Raw genomic sequence first — 6,000 nt, forward strand, 5'->3', positions numbered from 1 at the left:
GTAAGGGAACATATGTTCCCATACCATGAGGAGGCCTCTGGGCCTGCCTCCCCACCATGGGATGCAATGCACTCCCCATTGGCATGGCTGAACCAGCACTGGAAAATTGGATAGGATTTGGCTCTCTGTTAATGATACAGGATCAAGATATGCCCCAACTGCAATGGATTTGTTCATGAACCTGCTTTGCCTCTCATGATTTCATCCTAAACTCACCTGGTGATTGTGGTTTTTCTAGGTCTGCACAATCTACCAGTGATTCAAAAGACTTCCTATTTAGCTTGGCTGGACAGGTTCTCTATGGGCCTGGTTCTGCTATGACAAGAGGATTGTCAAGCACCTGGAAGTGACTATACCTGATTGATATGCTGCATTTACCGTGTAGAGTCACAAATTGTTGTTTGAAAATGGATATAAAAAGCCAGGACTGAGACAGTGCACTCTAAATGTTCAGTTAACACAATTTGTTTACAGTGGAACTCAACAAAGATTGCTACCATTTACAAAGGCCTTTTCATTTTCATCTTTGAGATGGCTCTGATGTTTTCACCATAGCCATTAGAACATATGAACATAAGAACAGCCCCACTGGATCAGGCCATAGGCCCATCTAGTCCAGCTTCCTGTATCTCACAGCGGCCCACCAAATGCCCCAGGGACCACACCAGATAACAAGAGACCTCAACCTGGTGCCCTCCCTTGCATCGGGCATTCTGACATAGCCCATTTCTAAAATCAGGAGGTTGCACGTACACATCATGGCTTGTAACCCGTAATGGATTTTTGCTCCAGAAACTTGTCCAATCCCCTTTTAAAGGCATCCAGGCCAGACGCCATCACCACATCCTGTGGCAAGGAGTTCCACAGGCCGGTCAGCAACTAGTTTTGTTAGCCAGCTATTTTGGCAGAGATGGAAGTTGATGGACTATAACTGGGGGCTGGTGGGCAGGGAGTGGGAGGCAGGGCCAGGGTATGGCTGTTATGCCTGATCCTAGCCCCGTTCCTGGGCTGTGCAGAGTGGCCCTGGCTGCACTGTTCTGGTCAGATCTGCACCACCTTTCAGGTGGTGCAAATTCGAGTAGACCCATTGGGGTCGCTGCAGTGTGACATGGGGTAAGGCGAAAGATTTCCCCTTGCCTCAGGCTGCACCGCTTTTGGCCCCAAATTTGCGCTGGATGCAGCACAGGCCCACTGGCCTGCCTGTTTCCAGGGCAAGTTGGGATTGCACTCTATGACTCCTAACTCATATTCTACCACCGAAGTCACCTATTGGCAAGTTCCATGTTTATATTTTATTTATTTTGCTCTTACCACATCCTTCCTCCATACGAAGCTGCCTTATTATATTGAGTCAAACCATTGGCCCATCTAGCTTGGGGTTACCTGCCAGCAGTGATTCTCCAGGTGCTGGGAGAGATCCCAGCCTTGGGATGCCAGGGATTGAGCTCACGATGCTCTGCATGCAAAAAGCTTGTGCTTGACCACTGATCTACAGTTCCTTCCTCCCCAACAGAAAAACCTTAAGAGCATTGTTAAATAAGTGTGTCTCTGATCAGGAAAATTGACACAGGGCCCAATCCTATCCAACTTTCCCACATTGGTGCAGCTGCAATGCAGCCCCAGGGTAAGGGAGCAAATGTTCCCATACCTTGGGGAGGCCCCTGTGACTGCCTCCCCACCACAGGCTGCAGTGTACGCCCCCATTGGCACAGCTGCGCCAGCACTAGAAAATTGGATAGGATTTGGCCCACAATCTGCACCTGAATATTTGGAAGTATTTTACAGTCAAATTTGAGATGGACACACAGAAATCTGGTTTGGCTGTAATATGAATATGAATTGTATTGCCTTTTAATTAAAATATACGCACATACACACCCTCACAAGAGGCAGTCTAATTCATGATTTACCCATTTTTGCCCAGCCCACACATTGGGCTGGGACATTTGGTCCCAGTTGTGTATGTGCAACGTTGGGCAGAAATGGCTTAAATGGATCAGCACGGGGAAGGGTGGCGCTTTCGATTATGTGAAACATAAAGCTAGACTTTTCCTTGATCTCTCAGATGAATGCTGCAGCCAAACCCCCCAATATATAGCAGCCTACAACAAGAAGCATGTAATGCAATACTGAAGCATTTTTTCCTTCTAAATGTACAGTCTGAATGTCATCATAAATAGACCTTGCAATTGATTGCCATTGCTACGAATGTCAATAGTATCTTTCCTGTCGAGACTCTCATACTGATGAGAACCTCAAGGTGGAAACTTGGAAGGAATCCATTCCACCACCTACTAAGTCATACTTGAGCATTCTCATGGAACTCTCTGTTTCTGCTCTGATAGTTCAAATTTTTCAGTGTTATCAAATCACCATGAAAAAGGACAACAGAATGTTCCAACCGATCACATGATTGTTTTGAGCCAGTCACAAGCCAGGATTTTGTTATGTATATTATGTAAACAAGAATAAAGAAAATGGAAAAGATCCAGGTCTCTCTGGCTTTGTTGCTCTCCCCTGATTCAACATACAACAGCTTCTGTTTGCGGATCTGTGTCTTTGTGTCCAGCCTTGGCCAGGCTCCAAAGCAGGCTTGCAGATGGGCGTTCTGATTCCTGAACAGATTAGGTTCAGAGAGGCCAGAGGCAGCAGAAGTCAAGGCAGGCTAATTGAGTTGGACATCTCTATGAAGCTAGCTAGATCAGGCAGGTGAGAATGAAAAAAGCCAGAGGAACAAAACATGGTTGAGGACGTGCTGGTGGACAGGATGAGATGTTGCTACTCAGGACGAGTTACACTGAGGAACCAAGCCTGGCGCAACTATTACCCACTGGGCTTCTGGACTGAAGAATTGCAGTACTGGCTCTAGCCATTACAAGGGTGGCGCTACAGAGCAAATGCAGAGCAGGCTTCTTTAAGTGGCATAGCTAAGGCATCTAGCACTTGGGTGCACAAAACTTTTTAACACCCCCATGACACCCCCTCAAAATTTTTAACACCCCCATATGATATTTGAAAGTCCTCTGAGAGGCACTTCCGGTACTCCAAAAGGCACTTCCAGTTTTCTCTGAAAACTAGAAGTGCCTTTTGGAGGCTTCTAAGACACTCCCTCAAGGCATGGTACCTGGGGCAATGTCCCCCCTTGCCTCCCTTAGCTACACCACTGCTGAGAGCAGCCCTATTGAGTCAGGAAGTAGTGTACCTGAACCCTGCTGACAAGAGTCCTTAGTTCAAGAACCTGGTGTCTTTTGTATAAACCAGTTGTTTCAAACTGGTTTCTGGGGAAACCTGGAGTTCTTTGGAAGCTTCTTGGGTTCCTCAATGAGATGCTCCAGAAAGACAGACTTGCATCCCTGATAGGCCCCTGGTCTTCCCCTGCACCATGTGTCTGTAAAGGTATTGCATGTGCGTCCCAGGGTGCAATTTAAATGCACTTGATATCGGCATCCCTCTACGCTGGAACATGCTATGGGAAGAGAGATGGGAGGTACCAGCTGTCTCAGCACATGTGACATTGGCTCACAGTCTAACAAGTAGGCAAATAGCTCTTGCCTTAAGCAGATAGGCAGCGTTCTTTTAAATACAGGAATTTCTAAAAAGATAAATGTGCAAAGTAACAAACAGTCTACTTATGCAGAACAAAGGAGCAGAATTTCCACTGTCACTTGCTAGAGGGATGGGGAGTTGACTCTGTTCTTCAAAGTAAGCACAATTCCTTCACACCACTTTACACATTGTAAGATATACCTGAGCTTGGGTTTCATTCTTCCTCATTGGCTAGCCTTGGGGCAAGAAAACTAGCCCAATGTCAGAATGAAGCTATGGTCAGATGGCAGGACTCAGTCAATGGCAGGTATGAACAGAATATAGATTGGTGCTGGGGTGGGGGTGGTCCTTGCTCATTGTTCTAAAGGGCATTGATGCTAAACAGGACAGCGTTTCCCCAAATAATTTCCGGGGACCATCTGATGGGATTGCCTGGCCCTCTAGTGTGGGTAGGGAGATGTGACAGGTAAAGGTTCATAATGAAGGAGCTGAAGCCTATGAACCTGAGCCAGGCTGGTTCCATTCTAAACACTGACTGCAACTTTAATAGAAGGCAAAAGCTTCCTGTTCATTCCATCATGGAAGACAGATGAAAATACATACAGGGATACACACCATCCCCATGTTTCCAAGGGGATTTTTGTGTATTCCATTTTCGTGTATGTTTCAATCTGATGCTTGCAAAAGCTCAACACCTTCAGTAGTCGTCAATGTGAATAGGGTCAGTTTCTCACTGGGGATTCTGAGACTCATATCCCCAATCCCCAGAAGGAAAGAATGATCTCTTCTAGAGACCTAGGAGCATCCACTGCTTCCCCCTTCCCAAGCCTCAAAGGTAATTACCAGGGACATTTCTGGAGACACTCTATTAAGGCCAGTGCCTCTCTTTTTCTCCCTACCCTTCCTAGAAGAAGAGGAAGACAAGGACGAGGAAGGTGTACAATGGGAGGAGGAAGGAGGTGAGGAGTGGTGGAAAGAGGAAGCTGGAGGAAGGAGTGGGGGGGGGGACACTATATGCACATGCTAGTGCAGTCAGGAAAAAATCCCTGTTGTGAACATTCCTAAATGGAGGAGTACATCCCCTGCCACATCAGCAGATACATCCAGCATGTTCACTGCAGCACTTAGCACACATGTGCTTCTGGATGTGCACATGATTTTTTTTCCAGTAGGTGAAACTTCTGCAACAAAGTCCATTTGTTCCTGATCACAGGCTTCGGATTCCTTTTGTGTTGAATTTTAAAACAAAGTGATTCAAAACAACCAGGAGGCAGATGTTTCCATGCAATAGAGTATATTTTATTGAAAAGAAAGTGCGGCGTGAACAGACTGAGAACACTTGCTGTTTCAGAAAACACGTCTGCAGAGAAATGAATAGCCTTAGGCATTTACTAGGAAAGATTTGAAGGGCGTCAAATGCTGGGAGGAAGAGTAGAGTCAGGGGACCTGGTCTTCACTTGTACTCCAGATCCTCAACCCTATGGCTATTTTTAAGAGCGGAAGTCTACGTAGAAGATATCTTTCACAGGATGCTCTTCAAAGAGAAGTGAAAAAAGGCTATGGCACAATTGGTTGTTAATTAGTTCCTGGGACAAAAATGCACACAGCAGTGGCATAGCTAGAGAGGGTGCAAAGCCCCAAGTTTCTCAGGGTGCCTCACTGCAATGTGCAAAAGGCCCCTCCCCATTGAAACCATTCTGGGCACTGGGAGGAAAATGGAGGTGTTTGCCCCCCTCTAGCTACGCCACTGCACTGAGAGGAACTTAGTCATGGTGTACAGTGAGTTGTCCAAATCTACTGATATTAGCATAGAAGTGATGTCATTGCTATTCTAACAGCCCAGTCCTATTGTTTTCCCCACCACAGCATGTAGCTGTGCTGAGTGCATTGTATGCTATGGCGGGGGACCAATGAGGAGGCTTGGGAGAGGTAAGGGAAAATATTTTCCCTTACTCACCCCCTATAAGCCTCCTGCTCACCACCTGGTCTCCTCAGACCTGTGCTAGCTCTTTAGCTGGCGAAAATCTGAGGAGAGAAATGAGGTGTGTTGGGAGTTGAGGAAGGGGATGGCAACTGGAGGAAGTTCTCGAGCTTGGTGCCACCCCTCCTGCCTCCAACACACCCCTGGCTCTCCAGCCCTTATGCACCATTACACACTCACTCCCCCACTCCATTACGTCCATCCTGCCGACTCACCTGCATTGGTGGGCCTCCCTCTTCTAACCATTGCACAAAGGGCCTCAGCGGCCCCTCTAGTGGTGGTCCTGAAGTGCATGGCTATGCATGATTCCAGATCGCCTTCTGTGACTTCTGGGAAACACGTTCCATTGCTGGAACACTAGTTCCAGCAGCGGCCCATACGACTGGGCCATAAGTGCTACTCTACTTATACTTACAGAATGCCAACTGTGTGTTTGGTGCTTTACAAAGAATTAGAAGGCAGTTCCCTGTCCC

Source organism: Tiliqua scincoides, chromosome 2 (genome assembly GCF_035046505.1).
Source record: "Tiliqua scincoides isolate rTilSci1 chromosome 2, rTilSci1.hap2, whole genome shotgun sequence".
In the NCBI taxonomy this organism is placed as follows: Eukaryota; Metazoa; Chordata; class Lepidosauria; order Squamata; family Scincidae; genus Tiliqua; species Tiliqua scincoides.